Source organism: Podarcis cretensis (assembly GCF_951804945.1).
Source record: "Podarcis cretensis genome assembly, chromosome: 17".
In the NCBI taxonomy this organism is placed as follows: Eukaryota; Metazoa; Chordata; class Lepidosauria; order Squamata; family Lacertidae; genus Podarcis; species Podarcis cretensis.
The window spans coordinates 28,894,542-28,921,453 of NC_137187.1; the positions used below are offsets into that span (position 1 = coordinate 28,894,542).

Genomic DNA, 26,912 nt, shown 5'->3' on the forward strand with positions numbered 1-26,912 from the left:
TCCTGCATGAATAAAGCCTTTTAACTCTAGAAACTTTAAGTGATTGTTCCAATCTAATTCACCCACCCTGCAAGGTCTGCTAACACAAATAACCTTGAATGAGGGAGCATATGTGACACCCCGATAGCTTTAGGAACACATGTCATCCTGCAAGTGTATCTGGAGCAACCCTAAAGCTGTGGATGGCACTACAAGCAGGATCTTTGCAGCTTAAGACACAGGTTGTTCGAGTGATAATAGAAAATGCAAGGTGAGCTTTTGTGATAAATTAAAAGTAGCTGAGTAAACTTCAGTGTTGGAACCTCTCCTCTCCTTCTCTCTCTCTCTCTCTCTCTCTCTCTCTCTCTTTCTTGAAATACATTACGTCCTGTTAATTTTTTGGTTTTTAATCAAATCTACCATCATGCCATCTTAGACAGTGTTTTGCTTTTTGTGGTTTGGATTATGAAGGTAATAAATGTGAAGTGCTCTGCACATTTAAACATGTTGCTTAAATATTAAATATTATTATACACAGGTAAGCGGTTTCATGATTTCTGCCTAAATGTTAAAGATGGTATCTTTCACAGGATAACAATCAGGGAAATGAGCGCGCTAGTACTATGCTTAAAAAGTAGCTGGGTGTCAAAAGGCAGAGTATCTTCTGTTTGTTGTGTCTCAATATATTAACTAATGGAGAGCTACAGAGGAAGTAGAAAAAGGGAAAGAAAGATGCTACAGACCTGGTCAATGATTTTATTCCTCCAACCCTGTCCCACAGCCAGAAAGCTGCGTTGAGGTATTGGCCAAACTCTACAAGACACCATTCACACAATCATGTTAATGGCTGTTAAGAAGCTAAATGCCCTGATCCAGACTGAGACTCTGTTAAGGTGACCATGTACTCCTTTGCCCTCCACTGTGGTCCTGATCCGGATCCAAGGCACTTGCTCCCTACTTTTCAATCGCCTTTCCCACAACTGCCAGTTCGGCGAATGGAGCCTTGTTGGGCTGGGCCAGGGTGGCCACTTACACATTGCCAAGAATCAGAAAATGTATCATCCTAAGAAAAGGGATGCAGATCTGCATACAATTTATGTATGCTCCTTATAGGTATAGGTGTCAATTTAGAAATGACTTTGCTCTAATATGAATTCAACACATCTCACTATATACAGTAGGGAAGACTGTGAGTGGGTGATTCAAGTGCTAGCGGCTAAGGGGCAGCTATAACAGCCTTCCTGCTCTCCTTTCATATCGTCCTTTAACCCACACTTGACATGGACAGCTCATTGAACAGAAGACAATTTGGGAAAGGCACACTTCCCTTATCAGAATAGGCTCGCTAAGGGCTGCATTGGCTGACTGCCCCCCTCCCCGAGTGGGTGGGCAGGTGGAACAGCATAGCCCTGTGAATCCTCCATGCTCCGCACCCACCTGGCGCCAGCAAGTGTTGGGCTGGTGCAGCGGGTTTTGTTCACCCTCCACCCCCAGCCCCTGGTTCTTCCTGGTGCATGCATGCACGCATGCGCTCTAGGCACCAGCAAAGGATGCAACACCACTGCACCACACCACCTTCCCAGCAGGTGGGTCGCTATTGCTTACCAAAAGTCAATGGGGAGAGGATCTAGGGAGGATGACGCAGTGCAGAAGCACCAAACTGGCTCCGCTACTGTGTTTGCACTGGGCTGACTACCCTGCTGCCTTGTCTGTCCCCCTTGACCCTTCAGGTAAGCCACAATGATCCACTTGCTGGGAAGGTAGTGTGGCGGCTCCATACCACCTGACAAGCTGCTTCTGGCTCTGTCTTAATTCCCCCTGCATAGTGTCAGTGGCAGAGCTAGCTGCTCGGCCACCCAGAGCGGCATAAATGCCGTGCACCCGGGGGTGGGGCGATCCGCCCAGGGGGACAATTGCTGCGGTAGTGATCTGCCTGTCGGAACTCCGCTCGGCCAAGCCGATAAGGCCTCATCTTCCTCCGAGCTGGGCCTTTGAAATCGCCTCCGACGTGTTTAATGACCTCAGCCTTTGATAAGGCTTCAAGCACATTCTATCCAGCAGGGTTCCCAGCACAGGGAAGAGTCGAGAGGTTTGGCTACATTGCAAAGAGTTTTATTTCTATACTACGCAGAACAGAAAAGACATCCTCTCTCGATGAAACCAGAGAGCAACTGAAACAAAGGAACAAAGGAACAAAGGAAACCACTAACGTCACATCCCGTCTACCTTCCCGTGAGACTTCCAAGAGTCTGGACTGTCTCTGGAATGTAAACAGAGTTCTGTGACTCCCAGCAGCTGCACAGTGGGAAACAGAAACTAACACTGCCCAAGGGGTGATCAGCACAGTGGCGATCCACCCAGGGGGCATTTGGCATGGCGGCGATCCACCCAGGGGGGCGAGTGGTGTGGCAGCGATCTGCTCGAGGGGTGAATGGCGCGGTGTCAATCCACCTGGGGGCGAGTGGTGCAGCAGCAATCTGCCCGGGGGGGGGTGTCACACACCCCCCTCTGGGATGATACCCATTGCAGGCCGCCCCCACCGCCCCTCCTTCCTACTCCCCTGCCCAGTGTTGGCTGAAGGTCACTGGGACTGTCGGTCAGAAAGCAGAGAGGGCACCAATAGGTGAAGCCGTCAGCCTATATCAGGCTGAGCCAGCTGGTTCCAGTTTTGGCCCTATCCACTTCCCTGATGAGCTCTCCAAAGGCAACACAGAGACTAAGGAGAAGAAGAAGAAGAAGAAGAAGAAGAAGAAGAAGAAGAAGAAGAGGAGGAGTTTGGATTTGATATCCCGCTTTATCACTACCCAAAGGAGTCTCAAAGCGGCTAACATTCTCCTTTCCCTTCCTCCCCCACAACAAACACTCTGTGAGGTGAGTGGGGCTGAGAGACTTCAGAGAAGTGTGACTGGCCCAAGGTCACCCAGCAGCTGCATGTGGAGGAGCGGGGATGCAAACCCGGTTCCCCAGATTACGAATCTACCACTCTTAACCACTACACCACACTGGAGGAGAGAGCTGGCAGGGAAAAGGCAAATAGGTGGGGGCTGGCTGATGACCAGCTGGGGTTGGTGAGGCAGGGCCCCATATGCCGTGATGCTTGAGCCTCTACCCCCTTTACATCAGTGGAACTAGGTCATTACCTTTGATGGATTCAGGTTTTCTGCTATTTTCATCCTCTTCCTGCAAGGAATGGCAGTAGAGTTAAAGCAATGCCTTGGCACGTCCTTAAAAAATAATTCACAAAGAAATTTCCTACATGCCCAACAGCTCCTAAAAGTATTCATCTGGTTTTTTGTTTTTTATTTTTTTTGCTTCAGACAGCTGGCACAACTAAGCTTCCTTGAAAACCCTAAAAATTGTAGCTGCCTGAACCCCGGGTAAACTATTGAAACAGGGGCTGAAGAGGGGAAATCCCAGCAACTAAATTAAAAAGGATGAGTCAGAGAGAATGAAAGTTAAATGTAAGTGCGTGATTATAAAACAGAGGTAGGTTTTTGATTGAGATGGATATGTGAAAATGCATTTGCCCTCCCCATGGTGCATTGCAATGACATTTCAGCCTCATGGAAGGGTCTCAGAGTTGTTAATCACCCAGAAGCATAGCTGGGAACTTGGTGCTGCAAATTCTTTAAAATGAAGAGCAGAAAATCTTCCATTTTCCTATCTTTACATGCTCCAAGAGTGCAATCCTATAGAGATTGATTGTGGTGGATCATCTGACCTTGGCATTATCAACACCACACTCTAACCAACTGAGCTAACCTGTCTACTCAGAAGTAATTCCTATTAGGTCCAGTGGAACTTACCGTATTCCCAGGTACACGAGTACAGGATTGCTGCCTCAATATGCTGCTAAAACTGAAATCTTATGCCAAAATAACTCAGAGTAAGCCCTATTGAACTCAATGGAATTTCTACCTGAACAGACATGTATAGGATCGCACTGCAATCTGCTTTCTGTTGATAAACTGTATTTCCCCTGGGGCTTAGTGTTGTGTGGTATTATTTCGTTTTTTACTTCCATACAATGCTAATCACTGGGAAAGGCTGAAAACAGGTTTAAAATTAGAGCAATCAGCCTAGTAAACGGCTTTTTGTAGTGCTCATTATCATCACGAGTTCAATTCTGCAATTTATACACCTTCTGGCAAAATATCTGTCCCTTTCTCCCCAAAATATACAAACCCACAATGAGCACTTTCACAAAATGCTTGTTTCAGGGATCACTGGTTCCCCACCCACCTCTGATCCTGAGAATGAAGATATATTGGTTCATCTCTGTGTATAAACAGATACGCATAATAAAGCGTTGCTGAAATAAAATACAATTCAGTGTGTGTGTGTGTGTGTGTGTGTGTGTGTGTGTGTAACTAAAAAGCATTGCTTACACAATTTGTATATAAATACGCATATGTATGCACATGGTGGGGAAATCTCGATGCATTTAATGCCAGGCTCCCAATTATCTTTGCAAATCAGATGTTAGGCTGAATCATAGATCAGCTCTGACTTCCTTACTCTGGTAGGTTTTGTCCCGTCCCCCCCCCCCCCCCCCCGGAGCATGAACTAGCTTCTGGGCTCTTACAACATTTTCTTATGAGCCGAATTCTCAAGATGAGTGGATGATTTCCTTTTGGTTCCCACAATTTATCTCCTCTTCACATGGCTCTGGGATTTTTCGCTGAAGGTAGGGCTCAATTGCCTTTGCGTTACTAATCTCTTAGAATATTATTGGTAGAGTCCTTCTCTTTCGCTCTTGGAGTTGAAAAGCCAGTGGGTGTTGCTGTGCTTGTGGCTGGCACAGAGACGCTTAGGTTTTTCATTAGACTTTTACAGTGCAATTTGCCTTATATATGTTCGCTTGGAAGGTAACTCCACTGTGTCCAATAGCCTGTGTGTTGGGGATTGTCCCCTGAAGGATAAATAAGCTGACTCATTTAGAACGAGGTAATAAAATCAGGTGCACTCGCATTCTCCCTGCTTTGTTTTATGTGTGCAATATTTAGTCTGGAAGGGATTGTATAATATAATATGTACTTAAAGACCTATTGCTTAATGAAATAGGCATACTAACTTTTGAATCTCAGAAAGAGATTAAAAAGATGCTATCCTGCCTTGATGAAACATAGGCAAGGTGCATGTGTGCCGTTTAGACGTTTCGCAAGCTGCTGTTCCCTAAGGAATATTTGCAAGACATGATGGCCTCAATCTAGATAAAGATTAGCTGAGATGATGCTCCACTGAAAGCAATAGGATGTTCATCATAACCTGTCTAACCCCCCATTGCATTCAATGGGACAGCCCAATCCCATGCCTGTTTGCTTGGATTGACATCTGATAGTGTTTCCTGTGACTTACTCTCAGGTTGAGTGTGCACAAGGTTGCAGTCTTTTTTAAAAAATATAATTTTTATTGATTTTTACATATTAGTTATCATTCATACAACAGAACTTCGCATCTTATACAATCTTTTTGGACTTCCATCAGCCCCTCTGATGGTCTTCCGTTCTTATCACTTATTCTGCATTTCTTAAATTCCTATTGCCTTTAATCATCTTAACTAACAGTCCCCCTCGTTACCTTTTTTTTTTTTTGCAATGTTTCAAATAGTCCACCTTACGAAACTTCTCGCAAACCTACGAGCATAATATGATCCTCACAATTACTCTCCAAATAATCTGTAAATTTATGCCAGTCTTCTGTGAATCTCTGGTCCCACAGATTTCGAATTCTTCCTGTTAATTTATCTAGTTCTGCATAGTCCATCAGTTTCATCCTCCATTCTTCTTTTGTCGGTAATTCTTCTTGTTTCCAATTTTGTGCCAGTAATATTCTTGCTGCCGTCATTGCATATAGAAATAATTTACAATCCTTTCTTTTTATATCATCTCCTACAAAGCCAAATAAAAATGCTTCTGGTTTCTTAATAAATGTATATTTCAACATTTTTTTCATCTCATTATATATTATTTCCCAGAAGTTTTTCACTTTTTTACATTCCCACCACATATGGTAAAATGTTCCTTCTCCTTCTTTACATTTCCAACATTTATTACTCACTTTATACAACAAGGTTGCAGTCTTAGTCACTACTTGCCACAGCCAGATCAGAGCTGAAGAATTGGTGAGAGGGTACCAAGAAGTTTAATCTGCACAGCTGATTTTGCCCTGGGAAAACTTGTTCAATCATTAACCATTTGTTTCATGATCTGAACATTAAGAGGAGCATGTGGAGGAAGAAAGTGCAATTCTCCCTCTCCTGTCTTACTTCCTTGAAAGCTTCAAGATCATTTGAATTCCCCCTGCCCTGGCCAGTCTGGATCCAAATGTTGAAATCAGCTGGTTGGAAGAAAAGCACTGGACTGATTAATATTGTATGTGTTTTAGACTACCCCACAATCTCACAAATATACATGGTTACAGAGCTGTAGTTGCTGCCACTAGGGCTGGGAGAAAAATTTGGTACATTTCAAATTCAAATTCTAATGTGAACCTATCCAATTCAGACTTTCCCAAATGATGTGTGAACCGGCACAGAGCTATCCTTCAAAATCTGCATTTCTGTGAATCCTATCATGGAGCACCCCAATTGTGCCTATGTTAGTGAAAATAACATTGGCGTGAATCAGGCAAATTTCCATAGGAAAAGGTGCCTATTAGGAGAAATTCGCATTAAAACGTGAATTTTTGTGAGGACTTCAAAAAAACCAACAACTGCAAACTGAAGCAGAAATGTACAGAGCTGAACTGAAGGCTGCAAAAATGAGAAACTGAGATTGATAGATTTGCCTATCTACCTTAGCTCTCCCATGTCTGATTTTGACCCTTAAATTGGGGGGCGGGGGCGGGAAACCACCACTAGAACTGAAGGCATCTTCTCCGTATGGTAGCAACAGCAGCTGGTCCTTGTCTTCTGACATGACTCCTGCTTGTTTGCTCTCATCCCTACTCCTGTTTTGCCTCTTGGAAAGATATGGGGAGTGATAATTACATTATTTATTAGTGAATAAGCAAATATGCACTACAGAATCTCCACTGGTTTTTTAGAAATTTAATTTTGTTTGGGAGGGTGTAAGGATGCACATAAATGTACAATCCCAATTAACCTTTTTCTCTCTGTGTCTTCTTCTTCTTCTTCTTCTTCTTCTTCTTCTTCTTCTTCTTCTTCTTCCATAAATTTGCCTTTGGGGGGGTGGCATTTGAAAAATGCTACTGGGTTTGAGTTGCTTAGAGTTGCCATTCTTTTTTAGACTTTTTTGCATTGGGATCTTATTAAAGAGAAAGAAATGCACCTCGTTGCAACATTTTATTTTATATAATTACTTTTCTGTCTTTTTCTCTTTTTAATCCAGGATGGATTAAAATGAAACTTGAGCGTGGCATGGGAATGTTTGCCTTTTCTCCCTTTCAACTCGAAACACATTTTCCACGTCCAACATTTAATTTAGCAATGAGTTAATTGCAGGCTTTCGCTCATGCTGATCAGTTGATATTCTAACCTCCTTGGGAGAAACAGCTCTTTGTAGGTGGCACGATTTTTATCATTGTTCTTATTTGGGCAACTTAAATATATATATATTCTGGGAATAATTGGGTTGTATAATGTTAGTCATACTTAGAGTAGAATGGGCAGGACTATGGCTGCAGCCCTAAGCTCCTCGTTACCTGGGAGTAAGCCCCAGTTGGATTAACTTCTGTGCAGACATGGTTAGGATCGCATTATAACTTAGGTTCATTCATTTCAATGGGTCTACCCCAAGTATCATTTAGTTGGATGCAACGCATTATATTACAGCTAGCACAGTTTTATTTATTTTTTTGTTCGTGTTTCCATCCCAACTTTTCCCCCAAGGCGGACATGGCCGTCCTCCTTTAACCCCCACAACAGCCCTGTGAGGTAGATTAGGCTGAGACCAGGCCTAGTGGAGCTTCATGGCCTAGTGGAGATTTGAACCCTGGTCTCCCAGGAATTAGTTCAACACACTAATCAATGTTCCACACTGGCACAGAAATGGGTACAGGGCCGGATTTAGGTTTGATGATGACCTAAGCTCCTGAAGGTAATGGGGCCCTTTCTATGTCCAGCTGTCCTCTGTCAACAACAATTTGTCACTGTTTTTTGTGTTGAATATATGCTATATGGTAATTTATGGACCTCATAGGTATCTCTAGCCATTTGCACATGCAGAATGTAGGCACCCTATATATAGAAAGGAGTAAACCAGTGATATTTTAGGGAGCAGGCTAGCAGGCAGGGCCCATGACTTACATCGTAGGAGCTGACACAACACAAAACACTGTTGCTGTATGTAGGTTTTGTTTTATTTGTTTTTTGTCTTATATTTTGGAATTGTGCATCCAGGTTTTCTTCCTTTAATTTTTTTTGGGGGGGGGGCTGGGGCCCTAAGCTATAGCTTGTTTAGCTTATACAGAAATCTGGCACTGCACGGGTAGCATGGTGTTTGCCATAACACTGAAAAAAGAAGAAGAGGAATTTGCTTGTTCTTGTTTGCCATGTGGTTATTGCTAGGGTGTCCAGTTGCAAAGTCAAACAGGTTTCCTGCACTGCTGTACCTTCTCAAATCCCCTTTTCTACAGAACAGTAGCAAATCACACACACAAAAAGGATCCCTGTCTTCTTTTGCATTTGGAGATACTAATGGAAGCACATATTTTGGTCAGAGAACCACATTACAAAATTCGGAGAAGCACACATTGCAAAGGATAGCCATGTTTTGGTTGCAGTATAGATTTGAGACATGCGAATTAGGTAGGTTTGCATTAAAATGCCGACGGAACCAAATTGCATTCCCATCTCTAAAACAGATGGATTTATAAATTTGTAACATTTTTCTGCTTTGAGAACTGGAGAGGGAAGTGGCCAGAGAATACCTGAGGATGTTAACTAAAGCCCCAAAGTTGAGAGTAAGTATTTGGCAGTGGTCAAGATTTTGAATCCTTTGTTCAGATCCCATTCCCCCCCCCCCCGACTCATTGGATGAGCCTTAGACAAACCACTTCCTCATAGCCTTAGCAACTCATCCGTTATTGGGGAATAATAACACTGGCCTCCCTTGCAAGAGTGTTGTTCAGATTCCTAAAGTAATGTACATGAAGTGTTTAAAATGTGTTATATAAACAGCAGTTACTGGTATATGTTGGAAGAGTCAGATAACAAATATGAGAAATGGATCCTGCAAAGACTCTGAGCTTTTCCCAAGACATTTCATGCTTCTCAAGTTGAAAAAATACATATATTTGCATCCAGTTTTCTGACGTCTTCACATATGTGATTTGCTACAATTGCTATCTTAGGATAATTCAAGACATGACTCAGGTCCAAATCCAGCACCATGACTTCTAAGAGCTTATCCCATTACGACCATAAGCATTGTTCTTTTCCTACCCACAGCACTTTTTTGCAACTTTTCCAGTCGTGCAATACCTATTTTCTTAATACCTAGAGAGGCTACTGACGTTTCCCCTTATCATTTTGATCAGTTTTCAGCTGAACTTTATTGTGTCCTTGATACATTTCCTTAATATTGGAAATGGACCTGATGTCTTTCCTGTTGTTGTTGTTTAGTCGTTTAGTCGTGTCCGACTCTTCGTGACTCCATGGACCAGAGCACGACAGGCACTCCTGTCTTCCACTGCCTCCCGCAGTTTGGTCAAACTCATGCTGGTCACTTTGAGAACACTGTCCAACCATCTTGTCCTCTGTCGTCCCCTTCTCCTTGTGCCCCCCATCTTTCCCAACATCAGGGTCTTTTCCAGGGAGTCTTCTCTTCTCATGAGGTGGCCAAAGTCTTGGAGCCTCAGCTTCACGATCTGTCCTTCCAGTGAGCACTCAGGGCTGATTTCCTTAAGAATGGAGAGGTTTGACCTTCTTGCAGTCCATGGGACTCTCAAGAGTCTCCTCCATAATTCAAAAGCATCAATTCTTCGATGATCAGCCTTCTTTATGGTTCAGCTCTCACTTCCAGCTCTCACTTCCTTTCCTAGCGTGTGCTAAATTTGGAGATTCTTATAATACTGGAAGTGAAGTCTATGGTCTGGCTTTACAAAATCAACTATGCACACTTTGTATGTTTTACGCTGTATACGGCTTCTGCGCTTTAGGTATGCTGCTGGGGATTTTGAATCTTTTTATATATATAGCTGCTATTGTTAAATATGCATTATGTAGTCTAGCTGCACCTGAGGTAAGCAGATAATAATTTATTTTATCAGACTCTCAGGGGTTGAGTGGTGGTGTTTATTACTGGGCTGACTTTGTGAATAATTTGCTACTGGTCCTTATTATGAATTGGTTATTCTGACTAGTATTTATATACTTATTTTATTTTATTTGTTTATTGTTATTTTATGGCTATTATGTCACCTGTGTACGTTGTTGTTTATTATGTCACTAAACCGCCCCATGGTCTTTTGACTAAGGGCAGCATGTAAATAATAATAAATAATAAATAATAATAAAAAAATCAGTATCTGACCTGTAAAGAAATATATATTCAGAAGTCAGTATTTCCAAACATCTTTGGTAAGCTATAATTCCTGATATCATAGAAATGGGGGTGCGTTTTATTGAGTTGTTGTTTTTATTTTGATCATGTATTTTGTGGTTTTATATTCTGATTTTATTCTGTGGACCACCCTGAGACCTGGGGGCATAGGGCAGTGTATAAATTCAATAAATAAAAATAAAATACAGTTTGCCTTGTTTACCACATGCCCACCCTGGTCACACAACAAGTATATTAGTTGGCATCTATGTCAAATATTAGCAACTATGCATTTCAGCTCCATTCAAATGAATATATCATTTGCCATTGACCTCAATGGGATTCAGACTGTGTACCAGACATGCATGGGTTTTTCTTCTTCTCATATATCAACAGGGCCAGATTTAGGTTTGATGAGGATCTCAGCTCCTGAAGGTAATGGGGCCCTTTATGTGTCCAGCTGTCCTTTGTCAACAACAAATTGTCCCTGTTTTTTGCGTTGAATATATGCTATATGGTAATTTATGGGCCTCATAGGTATCTCAAGCCATTTGCACATAACAAAATATGTAGTTTATCAAAATAATTGTTAAAAAGTCCACGCACAATGTAGGCACCCTATATATAGAAAGGAGCAAACCAGTGATATTTTAGGGAGCAGGTGAACAGGTGGGGCCCATGACTTCCATCATAGGAGCCTACACAACACAAAACACTGTTGCTGTAGGTAGGTTATATTTTATTTGTTTTTTATCTTATATTTTGGAAATGTACAACTGATCCAGGTTTTTTTTCCTTTAAATTTTTTGGGCCCCCCCCCAAGAGAGTGGGGCCCTAAGCTGTAGCTTGTTTAGCTTATACGTAAATCTGGCAATCTGTTGAAGCAAGCACACAGTATAGCACCAGTGCCTTCTACAGCCCTGTACCAACCGTAACCCACCCCTTGCTAGATTCTTTACAGTCCATCCATTTTTGAAAACAACCATTGTGAGCCACATTATAAGTCTGACTGACACTCTTTGACTCGGTCGGTCAAAAGTTGTGCAGGCCTGATATAACACAGGAGTCTGAAATTACCAAAGGACAACACTGTATGAAAACAATCGCTTCGTAATAGCAATGACATTATTCGTTACTCTAAATATAATAGTTTTTGGGAATTTTTGAAGATCAGCAAGTTAAAGAGTTCTTTCAAAATGTAATCACGGCCCCAGATTGACAATATCTTGCTTTGAATCAAGCAAGAGTCTTTCTTCTCAAGCCTCAGGTAATGAACGCTGTGCATTATGATGGATGTTCTGTCTGCAAAGCTTCTGCTAAGCTTCTGCTCACGGTATTCTTCTTACAAATCAGTTTCTCTGTCAGCTAATCTTGCCCAGAGGCCACCATCTCCTGGGATAATCTCTTGCAGATGAAGACCCCATTGCTACGAATGGAAGCTGTAGCAGTTGAAGTCCCATTCATTTAAACAAAGCTACCGCTGCTCGGTCCCAGCGCCTGCCAACCTAGCAGTTCGAAAGCACCCCCGGGTGCAAGTAGATAAATAGGGACCGCTTACCAGCGGGAAGGTAAACGGCGTTTCCGTGTGCGGCTCTGGCTCGCCAGAGCAGCGATGTCACGCTGGCCACGTGACCCGGAAGTGTCTCCGGACAGCGCTGGCCCCTGGCCTCTTAAGTGAGATGGGCGCACAACCCCAGAGTCTGTCAAGACTGGCCCGTACGGGCAGGGGTACCTTTACCTTTACCACAAATGAAAGTCACAGAGGATGGTGCCATTCTAAAATCCAGACATGTACCATCGTGTGGAAGAGTATGAGTCAATTTATTATTTTTATTTTTTTAAAAAAATCAATAGCAAATAGTGACAATACTTAAATTTCTGGACAGCTGTGCCAAATATGGGGAAAGCCAAATATAAAATTATTGTATTAACAGTGTTTATAGTCTTATTACCCTGTAATTATATTACATCTGTGGCTGTTTTTTCTTTCCTTTTCATGCCTCCTCTAGCATACTGCTGCCTGAACTTGTTTGAGAAACGCAAAGTAGGTGAAACGATCTCTTTTTATTGGCCAAGCTTGCATTTAAGGATTTGGGAGCCTTTGGGATCTTGCAGGGTTCTTTCTTAGACCAGGAGGTTCAGAGAAAAGCATTATAGGGCATTATCTGATCCCAAGTTTAATAGTTTTAAGTCCTGTTGACCCCACTGGGGGACCAGAGCTCATGCTAACATTTTTCCCATGGAAATCAGAGTGAGTTGAAAAGCATTCACTTAAACTGGGGGACAAATTCTAGGGCACCATAATCCATCCAGTTCCAGTGTGGATCTTTCCACAGATGGTTGGATGGTCAGATAAATGTCCCGCCTCTCATGGTCACATGACTCAGGAAGGCTTCCTGTCACTGGCTTTCTTCCTCTTCCTGAATTTGAGTTCCCACCAAAGGCTGCAATCCTAACCCCAGTTACCTGGGAGTAATCCCTGTTGAATTCAATACGACTAAGCAGACACAGAATTGTGTTGTAGAAAGAGAATTCACCACTATAGAAGGTGGTTTTAATGTCTACCTTTGCAGAAGTGCATCAAGAGATGTTTTATCTGGTCTAGAGATTGGAAGGCTTGGGGGGGACCAAAAAAATGGGGAGGAGGGACCAGGTTTTTGTCCGTTTCCCCCCAAAGCCATTTCCCCCCCAGGAAAATTGGGGAAAAAAAGAAGTGTGTGCAATATTCAAACTATATCAAACTGGTTGGGGTTTTTTTTTTCAAAATTTCCAGAAAAAAACGGCCTTGAAAAAAAATGGGGGGCAGGTTTTCCCCCCAATATTTTTGGGTTTTTTCCAGGCCTTTCCATCTCTAATCTGGTCCAGTGTAGAACTCTGGGTAGCAGAAACATCTGCAGTGGAAATCCTTTCAAACAATGTGGTGATTTGGACGAGTATCCCATTTCTCATTTTAACTTGCATTCTGGGACAGCCTTCTTTGCTGTGCAATCTGATGAATATCTCTTCAAAGGTAAGTCCCATTGGGTTCAATGGGACTGACTCCCAGGTAAGGACCGTGGAGTTAATTAAGTAGATTTCAATGGGTTTCCGTAGAATGTTTGTGTTGTGTTGAATCCTTACGAATAGGTCTACAGTCTGTGTTCTCCAGGAACATGCATGCAGGAAGCGAGGGCAAAGTTCTTCAAGAATGATAACCACACAGCGCATATGATATTAGACAAGGGATCTGTGCCAGTTTCCTGTCTGGGCATATTCAGTGTGTGAGTCACTCGGAATACTTTGCGCCTGTAGTCAGATTGTGACTGAGAACATAGGAATGTTCAGCCCACCTCACCCTGTGTCCTGTCAACCTCTTCAAGCTTCATTCAGGTGGAAGATAGTCTTTCATAAGGGAAGCCACAGGGAACCCCCACTTGGGTTGAGGCTGCCATGTGAGGGGAAAGTAGGATCCGACACCTTTTCTCCTCCCACAAAGCCAACCCATGGATTACCGTATCTCTCCAGAGCTGCTATGAACCACAAAAGGGGAAACTTGCAATCTTATAAGTGCAAGCTCCCAAGTTTCTCCCTAGATAAAAGGTAAAGGGACCCCTGACCATTAGGTCCAGTCGTGGCCAACTCTGGGGTTGTGGCGCTCATCTCGCTTTATTGGCCGAGGGAGCTGGCATACAGCTTCCGGGTCATGTGGCCAGCATGACTAAGCTTCTGGCAAACCAGAGCAGCGCACAGAAACTCCATTTACCTTCCGCTGAAGTGGTACTTATTTATCTGCTTGGACTTTGACATGCTTTTGAACTGCTAGGTTGGCAGGAGCTGGGACCGAGCAACGGGAGCTCACCCCATCGTGGGGATTCGAACTGGCGACCTTCTGATTGGCAAGTCCTGGGTTCTGTGGTTTAACCCACAGCGCCACCTGCGTCCCTCTCCCTAGATAGCTAGCAACAGTTTAGGAGTACAGTGGTACCTCAGGTTACAGACGCTTCAGGTTACAGACTCCACTAACCCAGAAATAGTACCTCAGGTTAATAACTTTGCTTCAGGATGAGAACAGAAATCGTGCGGCAACAGTGGGAGGCCCAATTAGCTAAAGTGGTACCTCAGGTGAAGAACAGTTTCAGGTTAAGAACGGACCTCCAGAATGAATTAAGTTCTTAACCCGAGGTAACACTGTACTATCAGACCTAGGGTGAAAAAATAGGTTCTCCTATGAAATAGTTCTGCCCAGCCCCCATTGCCATGACTCTAACCCAAAATGGGGTTGTGCTGATTTTTCAAAAATAAGATTAGTTTGGAAGTTCCAAACCTGGAGCTCCAATGTGATATAGCTGAACTATAAGCTCCTCAAAGCAGAGATCTGCCTTATTTATCTTGTTTCTCAATTATGCTGGTACACTAATGGTGTTAAGGAGCTTACAAATAAGGTTAAACCAGGCTTCCTCAACTGCGGCCCTCCGGATGTTTTTGGCCTACAACTCCCATGATCCCTAGCTAGCAGGACCAGTGGCCAGGGATGATGGGAATTGTAGTCTCAAAACATCTGGAGGGCCGAGGTTGAGGAAGCCTGGGTTAAACTGAGTTTGTGTGCATAGGATTGCAGCAGTTCGCATTCAGCCGTGGCGTCTTACATGATTTGTAAATTCAGTCTCAATTAATAATTGACCTTAAGGGTCAAAGTACATGTTTTAATACAACATCAATGTGCAAAAGCAAGAAAATGCAATACAAGCCAGAAAAGACTTGTAGTGGTTATTATACAGCCATGATTTTATTTGTGGCAATGATATGACTGGTTGGTTGGAGCACTCATAACAATGCCACAGAGCCCACTTTACAAATGTGTAACAAACAAAATAGAGAATATTGTTGAATATGCTGGCTGATCATCCTTTGTTAGGCTAGTTCAAGATGATTAGCTCGATGTGAGTTAATTGTGTATTATTCCTGACAGCTTTATCTCTAGCTTTTGGGATGCAATACCCATCAGCACCTAAAGGAGAAGCAGAAAAACAATTACTTTTACGTTTCAGTTTGGGCAGAGATCGCTACAAATAACCTGATGCTGAAACATCTGGGCTGGGATGACTTTTTCCTGTGGGCTAGAAAAGGTTTCCCATCCTGACCCATTTGTTTCCAGCATTCCCTGCTTCCATATTTGTGGATCAAGCAAATATGACAAAGATAGCATAATTATCAAGTACTGTATTTCCCCTGTGTATAAGACTATATTTTCCCCCAATTTTTTAAAGTTTAAAATTGGGGGTCATCTTATACATGGAATGTTGCAATGAAATATATAAATAAATTTATTTCTTAATTTTGGACTCAAAAAATAGGGGTCGTCTTATACATGGGGCGTCTTATACATGGAAAAATACAGTAAAGATACTGAAAGTGTTTAGGGGTGGAATTCGAGGCAGTCCAATATTAAATCAGATTCAAAAGGGATCCTGGCAGGACCGGAAAGTCAAAGTTCATGAATACTGCAGAATGGGAGAGTCACTGTTTGTAGCTGAGCCTCTTCCCTCTCAACCTCAGTTCTGTCTCTTTTTCTTTTCTACACATTAACTGCCAACTCTGTTGCTCTCCTCTCTGCAGACTGCAAAGCTCTGCTCCCATGAAAATGGAAGAAAGAAATTGTGGCTGAGTTTAGAAAGCTACCACTACTTCCTTGTTACCATTTGACTACAAAAGCAGTCTTTCTCCCTCTCCTAATCAGGGCCGGATTTAGGTTTGATGAGGCCCTCAGCTACTGTGGGTAATGGGGCCCTTCATATGTCCAGCAGTCCTTTGTCAACAACCAATTGTCACTGCTTTTTGTGTTGAATATATGCTATATGGTAATTTATGGACCTCACGGGTATCTCAAGCCATTTGCACATGTTGCCATGCAACCAGTCCATGCAGAATGTAGGCACCCTATATATAGAAAGGAGCAAACCAGGGATATTTTAGGGAGCAGGCGAGCAGGCGGGGCCCATGACTTACATCACAGGAGCTGACACAGCCCAAAACACTGTTGCTGGATGTAGGTTTTATTATATTTGTTTTTAATCTTCTATTTTGGAAATGTACATCCAGGTTTTTTTCTTTAATTTTTTGGGGGGGCCCCCAAGAGAGTGGGGCCCTAAGCTATAGCTTGTTGAGCATATACTTAAATCCGGCACTGCTCTTAATATTAAACTCCCTGGGCACCTTAGGAAGCAGAAGAACTCAAGGCCCCTGGCCCTCCTTCTTACAGACTGTCAGTTTATTGTTATATTTTCCTCCCGACCAGATTTGATCACACTTTTCTTTGCTGCATTTTTTTGTGAGTTTAAATCTCTGCTGGGGTTCTCTCTCCAAAGAGTAGATAGATAAAAAACTTTATTCGCATTCGCCTATGGCCATAGCAACAATAAAACATTACAGTATATGCAGAAAGGGAAATTTGATATAAGAGTACAATTTAAAGTCCCGAATCAGCAGTCAGTTAGTGGCCCTTATTCTGATTGCCCCTGCTATGAACCTAGCAACCTTTGCTGTTATCTGCTCATTTTGATCTGATAGAAGAAAGGACATTGTGGCAGTGGTTGAGCGCCCTGGGATGGTCAGTACGAGTGGGGTGATAATCTCATTCCTCAGGTCCATAGCTGTCAAGCGTCCCTTATTTGGCGGGACAGTCCCTTATCCCAGGGCCATGTCCCACTGCTGTCCCTTATTGATGATGTCCCTTAAATAAGCTACTGAAGGTAATGGGGCCCTTTCTATGTCCAGCTGTGCTTTGTCAACAACAAATTGTTGCTGTTTTTTTGTGTTGAATATATGCTAGATGGTAATTTATGGACCTAATAGGTATCTAAAGCTGTTTGCACATAACAAAATATGTATTTTATCAAAATAATTGTTAAAAAGTCCATGCAGAATGTAGGCACCCTATATATAGAAAGGAGCAAACCAGTGATATCAAAAGTAATTATCAAAGTAATTGTTGATCCCTTATTTTGGCTGCTGATCCCTTATTTTCGAGGCTGCTGGTCCCTTATTTTTGAGGCTGCTGATCCCGTATTTTCGAGGCTGCTGGTCCCTTATTTTCAAATCTGTAAGTCGACAGCTATGCTCAGGTCTTTGTAGAGAGTGCAAGACAGGAGGACGTTTCAATGCTACCATCTCCACAGGGCAGACGTTTCTCAGGCGGGATCTTTTGGAATCTCCAAAGAGTTCTTTCCCCAAACCCGGATCTTGGCATCCAGGGAAATTCTATATATATTGCACCAACATTCCCGGCCTGCCTCCTGAAATTGTTCCGTCCCTGCAGGACTGCAAGGTGCATTTTCAAGTGATTTGACCATGGCTAGGAATCTGTATGTGCAAAAGCAATGGGGAAGGAAGTTGCTACAGAAAAGCAAAATGTATTCCACCACCCAAAGTGGTTTGCTGCAGTCGTACGTACCAGTGCTTCCAGACTATATTGGCTTCTTAAACATTAGTGAAATACAGTATTAAGAAGAAAGAAACATAAGAATCAAAGAAATCTCAACACAGATTTTTATGGCTCTTGTGCTGTTTCTGTGATAAAAGGTTGTTTGCACTGAATCATGGAAACCACAAACAGTTCTGACATGCGCCCAGAAAGGTCTCAAGACCTTTGTTCTAATTTCATACATTTTTCGAAACAAGGACTCCATTCCTGCTGAGGAGGGGAAAAGGCCACACTGTCAGTTTACTTGTTTTATTTTCCTCACAATCGGCTTTGATCACATTCTGATTTTACTTTCCATAAGGAAATATTCCTCTTCATTACTTAATTCAGCTCTCCTTAATCATCAGTAGCTAAAATGGCACTGTTAAATAAGAGGCATTAATAAATACAAATTTATGAATCATCCATGACATTACATTGCTATTTTTTTAATGGCAACCATGACTTTTTCTATGGCTTCATACCAAATCGATAGAACCCGTAACTTCAAATCGAAGCAACGCTTGATCATGTTAATGAATAATTTCTAATTATAGCTTCATTTCTCCAATATCCCCCCCCCCACTGCCACCACCATATGAACACTGTTCCAACATTACAAAAGCTATTGTTACAATGAGAATCCTAAGTATAAAACATATTCTGGAAGTACATGTGTTTTGGGGGTTCAAAGAAGCCTGGGTTGCTTACCCTGTAAAGTCTCAATTTCAGGTGTTTTACTAAAGTGACTTATACTATATGAAGCTGCCTTATGCTGTGATGGGGGACAAATTCACTTGGCTGACATTTTATTGCACATCTGCCTAATTCACACTTTCACACTTGCTGAACCAGTATGTCAAGTGAAGCACAGTATTCCTTCAAAATGTATCCCTCCCCCCCCCCAAATTTGGTGGTGCGGTTCTCCAATCAAAAACTGCATTCCAAACAATAATATGTTAGAGGAAACTGCAATAAAAATGGGGGGAGACCCAGTACAGCATTCATAAACTGGAAGGGAAATATTTTAGCAACTCTGTTACTGATTTAAAGGGCCATTCGTGAACAAATGGTGTGAAATTGCTATATTGAAACTTGTCAAAGAGGTTCAATTCTATCACTGGTGGTATATATATATATATATATATATATATATATATAGGAATAACAGGGTGCTTTGCAAAGGGTTGATACAATTTTCACAGTCTGTATTTTATTTTATTGCATTTTGTTTGCTTCTCACATTCGCTCCCCAACTTAGGATAACACTTCGTTCATCTGATGAAGTGGATTCTAGTCCATTGACGTTTATTCCTTAGTTAATTTGCTACAGGTTTTAAGGCATGGGTAGGCAAACTAAGGCCCGGGGGCCGGATCCAGCCCAATCGCCTTCTAAATCAGGCCCACGGACTGTCTGGGAATCAGCGTGTTTTTACATGAGTAAAATGTGTCCTTTTATTTAAAATGCATCTTTGGGTTATTTGTGGGGCATAAGAATTCGTTCACCCCCCCCCCCCAAAAAAAAATAATTATATAGTCCAGCCTCCCACAAGGTCTGAGGAACAGTGGACCGGCCCCCTCCTGAAAAAAAGTTTGCTGACCCCTGCTTTAAGGTATTCAAAGTTTCGACACCAGATCTACCCACTCTGGAAGAATGGCAGATGAAGATGACAGACTACATGGGACTGGCAGAGATGACTGGCAGAATCCGAGACCAGGAGAAAGAGACAGTGGAAGAAGATTGGAAGAAATTTAAAGACTATCTTAATAAATATTATAAAATTAACGAAGGTTAGAATTGACATGGGTTTAAAAATTATGTGGTTTTCAGGGGTGTTGATTATGGGAAAAGAATAGAATTATTAAAAAATATGGGAAGTAAGGGAATGGATTTGCTGATTAGATAATGAAATTAGAATACAGAAGGGGGAGGTATGAGGAGGTCGGGGAAATTAGGTTTAAGAAAATAAGGATGGAAATTATACTTGTTTCTTTTTGTTTCCTGTTTGTGTATGTTTTTATTGTTAAACTTTAATAAATATCATTTTTTTAAAAATAAGATATTCAAAGTTTCTCAAAGACTCACTGATGTTTTTGCGGCGGCTGCTCTTGTTTATTATTAATATGATGCCTGCCGTGCAGGATGCGGCGACTAGTCGCTTCTGCTTAAAAAGGAAATATTACTGACAACACTTTGAGAAATCGGAAAATCTGATTTGTATAGAGATCGTGACGAATGTCCACAAAACCAAGTAAAATAATAATAATGTGAAATATTCTTCTTTTATTTGATGTGAGAGGAAGATAAATTTAAAACCATGCATCTGAGCTCCATTTACTTCAGCAGATCCTTCCAGTGGGTGTTTTAACTTGTCTGTGCGCAAGTTTGCATTCTTGAGAGTTTGTTACTATTTCTCCTGGGCCAAATTGCATGTGATGGCAGGCGACTGATGGCTTTAAGCGGGACGGCCTCAATTATGTATTTAAAGCAGGAGTACGGTATGTGATTAAGGCTGCAGTTTCCCCCACTTACCTAGGAGTAACAATGTCACTCAAGGCATATCTACTTTCACTATAGCTCAGTCGGTAAAGCATGAGACTCTCCATTTCAGGGTTGTGAGTTCAGGGCCGGATTTAGGTTGGATGCGGCTACTGAAGCATAGCTGTCAACTTTTCTCTTTTCTTGCGAGGAATCCTATTCGGAATAAGGGAATTTCCCTTAAAAAAGGGAAAACGTTGACAGCTATGTGAAGGTAATGGGGCCCTTTCTATGTCCAGCTGTCCTTTGTCAATAACAAACAGTTGCTGGTTTTTTTGTGTTGAATATATGCTACATGGTAATTTATGGACCTCATAGGTATCTCAAGCCATTTGCACATAACAAAATATGTATTTTATCAAAGTAATTGTTGAATTGAAATACAATTAAGAAGTATATTAATAGTGAAATATAGTTAAGAAGTATAGAAGTATAATAGTGAAATAATTGTTAAGCTTGGTTTTGGAACGCTTTGGTTTTAGAACAGACTTCTGGAATAGATTACTGGTAAGTTTGAGAACCAAGGTACCACTGTATATAGAAAGGAGCAAACCAGTGATATTTGAGGGAGCAGGCGAGCAGGCAGGGCCCCTTCCTTACATCATAGCTAAATAAGCATAGCTAAATCTGGCACTGCTTGTGTTCAAGCCCCACACTGGGCCAAAAAGATCCCTGTGGTCCCTTCCAACTGTATGATGCTATGATTCTACTTATTTCATAAGACTCATTGAGTCGATAGGACTTTCCCATAACATTTTATTAATTTTCCAATATTAACAAAAATCCGGCACTGGTTCCATGGTAAAGCCAAAGCAAATATCACATTTGTCCCTTTGTCCGCAGTACTTAGAAACCTCAATTTTCTTTTTTTTTTCCTTTTTAAATTTTTTTTTTAAATTATTCAAAATTAAAACAAGACATATTATCCAAAAAAAATATCCTTGTCCCCCCCCCATTTCCCCCCCCCACAAAACCCACCCGCCCCCACCCCCCGACTTCCCTCAGTTCCAGTCTTTGGTTTCTCTGAGACTGCTGTTTTCTGCGTGTTACCAAGTTGTATAGATCCTCAAAATTTTTAGCTGATTATTACCAATAAAAAGTATGTGAATGTTTATTCAAAACCTGCCAAGGAGTCCAGTTCACTTTGTTGCGTCTTCAGATACTTTGTAAAGGGTTCCCATTCATCCTTAAAGTCACAGTTATCCTTTGTCCCATAGCTTATATGTCAGTTTTGCCAGTTCTGCATAGTCTGTCAATTTTTCTTGCCATGATTCTTTAGTTGGGGTTTCTTCAGTCTTCCATCCTTGTGCTACCAGAACTCTCGCGGCTGTTGTCGCATACATGAAGATGTTTTTCAGCTTTTTTGGCAGGTCTTTCCCTACAATCCCCAACAAAAATGCCTCGGGTTTTAAAACAAATGTTAAATGGAACATTTTCTTCAATTCATTGTATAGCATTTCCCAAACTTGGGAACACACACAAAATGTTGGGCGTTGGGATTGGAAATCGAGGTTTCTAAAGGAAGGGACATTTTATCATATGTGGTGGGATTGTAATGTAATAAAAAATTACATTACAATCCCACCACATATGATAAAATGTCCCTTCCTTTAGAAACCTCGATTTCCAATCCCAACGCCCAACATTTTGTTCAATCGTCTGGAAGAGGATGCTATTAATGTACACCTGTTTTTTCTCGTCCACTGAGGAGTCAAGGTTCCGACACGTGTTCTAGAACCTCCCGTTTTATTATGAGTCAGTCTCTTTGTGGCAGAGGCCATGTGAATTGGTGGACACCTTCAGGTTTGAGCCTGCTCCCCAGCCCAGCCTTTATATATGTTGGCAGAGCTTGCTGGCCCGCAAGGCAGCCTCATCATCCCCTTTTGGCAAGGGGACCAAGGCTAATGACTAGCAAATGGGAACGGTGAGTAATCCATCAAGCAGCCAACACGTCCAGCCCATAGGATCATTCATTTTCACAATGAAAATTCAGCATCCGTTCTGGTGACTTATGGTCTTGAACTCGCAAGTGGGTCAAGGTGGGAGATTCTCTTGAGAGTTCCTGGAAATAATAAAAAAGTCAACGTGAATTCGAATATTTTTTATGTTCTTTGGAAAGTCACACATATAAAATAACAAAGTAACCTGCGAACAAACATTCATGGGGGAAATGTCCGATTTCAGTGTTTTAAAATTGTCTGTTTGGTTGTTCATTATTGTAGGGTCTAAGAATGTGGAATTTCCCTAGCGTTTTTGTGTGTTGTTTCCATTTATGATTTTTTTTAGTTAAATTGCAAACTGCGTAGAGATTTCCCCCTGAAATACACAGAGTATATAAGCTGTCCAAAAATTAAAAGAAACTCCCTAGTCCTTTCTCTAATACAGGAAGCCCGTGTGTGCTTATTCTTTAAAGATACCATCTGAACAAAAAGAATAAATATGGCAATATGTAAACGTACACAGAAAAAGCAGTGACCAAATCAAAGTGGGAGCAGATGGGAGCAGATTGACAGCCAAAAGGCTCTCAAAGGGGCTTTGAAAACATTCTTGCATTCAAATCTGGCATCGGAAACAGAAATAAGTTGTTTTCCCTATCATGCTAGAATTATCTTGATGGCATTTCTTGCCTGGGACCCCGGTCACCCCTGGCGTTACCCTTCAGCCTCTCCCTTCTAGGCAGCAGAGCCTCTTGGGATCCATTAATTAATTAATTAATTAATTAATATACTGCCCTTCATCCGTAGCTCTCAGAGCGGTTTTCTCTGATTCCAGAGAGTGGGGTGGATTGTGTTCATTCCAGGCACGAGCCCACTGGAAAGAATGGGAGTTGCACAAAGGCAAAGCAGTACACATTTCAGAGGGTGGATTGGGCCCAAAGGAAATTACTCTAGAGTCAAGTGACATTCCAGTTACTTGTGTAATTACCCAGTTATCTCCTCTATCTTCACTAGTGTTAATAGAACAATTTCTGAACCAAGCAATCCCTACATGACAACGTCTGTTTTTGCGGGAAATCTCCGTGAGTTAATTATCGTTGCAAAACAGATCGCCAGCATTGATTGTGTGGGAATGTTTTCTTACTAGGAAACCCAGATTACGCCAACAAACCACGGAACGAGGAGATAAAAATGAAAATGAACAGCCGTCCTTGCGCACTTCCACACACTAAGAAGTTCTCACCATAAACAACTTGCAGCTTCATGTCCAGCGCTGCTTGGGAAATCTAAGAAACTCAAAGAATTTGTGGTTCAAATCAGTACGGCATAGTTTTGAAAGGTTCGGTCTGCCGTGTTGATTCAAAATGGCATCCAATTGCATCCAAGTAGATTTCAGGAAGCGTCATGCAAAACTGGATTCTGCTTTCTTAACAGGTATCCAAATATATAGCAAACGACTTTCCCAAATATATAGGAGACCAAGAGAAAGTGCCTGGCAAAATTGCTGAGATTTGCAAATTGACAATGCAATATGTTCATTTCGAGCATTCTCCATGCCTCCCTCCTTCTGGCAACTCCTGAAGCCAAGGTGTTGCCAAATGTACTGCTCTGCTTTCCTTGGGGCCACATCAGTGAGTCCAAGAGGGGGTCTTATCGTCTGGGCAGGTCAGGACCTCCATACACACTCCACAGGCTTGTGCCCTGGGGAGGTCGCTTTGGTGCTGCTAATACAGGGGGGGACCAATGTGGGGTGCAGCGGTTCTAAATTAAAGTAAAGGTAAAGGGACCCCTGACCATTAGGTCCAATTGTGACCGACTCTGGGGTTGCGGCGCTCATCTTGCTTTATTGGCCGAGGGAGCCGGCATACAGTCATGTGGCCAGCATGACTAATCCGCTTCTGGCGAACCAGATCAGCACACGAAAACCCCGTTTACCTTCCTGCCAGAGCGGTACCTATTTATCTACTTGCACTTTGACGTGCTTTCGAACTGCTAGGTTGGCAGGAGCAGGGACCGAGCAATGGGAGCTCACCCCATTGCGGGGATTCGAACCGCCGACCTTCTGATCGGCAAGTCCTAGGCTCTGTGGTTTAACCCACAGCGCCACCCACGTCCCAGTTCTGAATTACTGGCCTGTGATTCTCCAGTGGTGTGATTCTCCAGTGGTTTGACTTCACCCATGGAGGTGCACTCCATTGTCTCTCAAAACAGATGGAAGCCAACAGCTTGCCTCCCTCTGACTTGGATTACACTATGGTTACCAGATTTTTTTCAATGAATCCGGGGACACTTTTTTTTTGTTTTGAAGCTGAGTAGCAACAAGGAGTCAGTAGTGGGGATGGAGAGGCAAAAGACCCTGGGCCCAAGCACACATGCATATCCCAAGCCTTCCCCGATGATCTGCCCCCTCCCCACTTTGTTTTGACAGATCGGGGAAAGCTCGGAAGTTGCTGGTGGGTGGGTGTTGCCCAGGAGGGGTGCAAGGCACATGGTTTCTCTGCCAGGCAAGGTGCAAAGTCCTTCTTTCACACCCTGTGAAACATAAATGCACAGAGTTTTTTAAAAAAACTGGACAATGGCCAGCCGGCCATGACTCCCAAGCCTCCCCTGATCAGTCAAAACAAAGGGGGAAGGGGGCAAGAGATCTATATCCCCGGACGTCCCCGGTTCCCCTTTGGCAGTGACACCAGCAGCGGCAGTCAGCAGCCTGGAGCCAGCCTGGTAGCGCAGTTGGCTCTGGCTGGCTTTTGGCTGCTTGCTGCCATGGTGCCCGCCATTTTTCCTCACTGGAAGTCCCCATATGATGTGTTGTGCACAGACACATCATATAGGGACTTTCGGCAAGGAAAAATGGTGGGTGCCATGGTAGCAAGCAGCTCCTGAAGCCAGCCAGAGCCAACAGGCTGGCTCCGGGCTGCTGAGACTGCCACTGCCACATTTCCCAGGGACAGATTTGCAAATCTGGGGACATTCCGGGGAGACCAAGTGATCCCTGGCAGGGAATACTGGAGTGGTGGCTGGTTCTTCTGACCTCTTCTTCTCCCACCCTGGTCCCAGAATTAGGCCTTATCTTTCCACCTTAGGCCGCCCCATTTTCAACCCTGCTGGGATGTGCAACCCCAGTGCATTCTCTGCAGACCCCTGTGTTGCAAAGAGAACATCAGTAATGTCTAGGCAACACAATGACCATGTACATATGCAATAGACAATATTTATAGAATACCTTCAAACCATAAAGATTTCATTTTGTACTTGTTACGGTTTGAAGGTATTCTATAAAGATTGTCTATTGCGTATGTACATGGTCATCGTATTGCCAAGACATTACTGAAGAAGCAGACCCTGCAGTTGGCAGGATTTCACTCTCTCCTCACCAGCTGGTATTATTTCATGCCATAAGACCTATGGGATAAGACAGGTAGCACACAGGCGCTCCTACATCTTTCCCCATTGTGAAAATATGGATAGCAGCATCAGGAGGCAGTTTCACATAGGGAATATGACACACAGTTTAAGGCTCCTCCTTGAAATGACTGCTGGTTTCTTTTAACATTTTTTTTCTAAATAAAAATAATCACACAGAAGATCTGTTCCCTGGTATCGTATGAGTCTCCTAATTTGGCCCTTAATCTTGAATAAATTCAAGAGCAGACTTTCAGACCTTGCTCTGAAACATGTGTCCCCACCCTGCCTATCAATTCATTGCTTCCCTTTCTAAAATCGTTCAACCTGCCGCATGCTCACCAAAACTCTGGCATTTGCAGCTCTGAGTGCATCGACTGTAGCCTGGGGATTTGACTCATACCTAGTCCATGGGCAAACAACTTTTTCCTTCCATCTTCAGGAGTTCAACATCAGTAGGAATACTCAGGTGCCAGTTAATTCAGACTCCCTGATCATTCATTCGCTTCCCAACTTGCCAAACTCTCTGGTTCTTTACTCTGTTGCCAAAAGCCTGAGTCATAGAGTTCTCCCCCCACCCCCACTCCGCTGCTTCAAAGTTTGCATATTCCCCCAGCTCCACCCCATGCTAACAAGGTGGAAAAATGAATGATTATTGTGTAGAGACCTCTCGGTATTGTATTCAGATGAGTAACGTGCAAGAGACCCAGAGAGAGTTGAGGCAAGTCTGTACGCCTTCCTTCTCCGACATGAAGTTAATTTGGCAGGGTTTTTCTTCCAAAGTATCTTGCAATCAGTGATGTTGAAGGGGGGGAAGAGAGAGAGAGAAAGAGACAGAGAGAATGTTTTAATGTAATAAATGTTTTGACACTTCACCCAGTGGCGTCCTGTAGCCACTTTCAGCATCCTTACCGATGCACAGCTGTTGCATTTTTGCAGGGCTTGCATTAAATTTCATAGGCCCAAGGAAAGGAGCAGTTGCAAAATAAACACAGACACGCACCGTCTCATTAGTAGCTCCTTATGAAAGATTTCACCTTGGGTTAAATGACTAATGCCCTATTAAACCTTTACAGCCACAACAAATGTTGGGCTGCAATCAGTCAAGGAGA

The 26,912-nt window shown here is 42.6% G+C and overlaps 1 long non-coding RNA gene across 1 annotated transcript in view; it reads left to right on the forward strand.

Moving 5' to 3' along the window:
• Window positions 1-4,541: 4,541 nt before the first annotated feature.
• LOC307206594 overlaps window positions 4,542-26,912 on the forward strand; it is a 42,105-nt gene continuing 19,734 nt past the window's right edge. Inside the window, exon 1 of the long non-coding RNA XR_013834397.1 lies at window positions 4,542-4,666. This is a non-coding gene — a long non-coding RNA (uncharacterized lncRNA). The remainder of the gene's footprint in view (window positions 4,667-26,912) is intronic.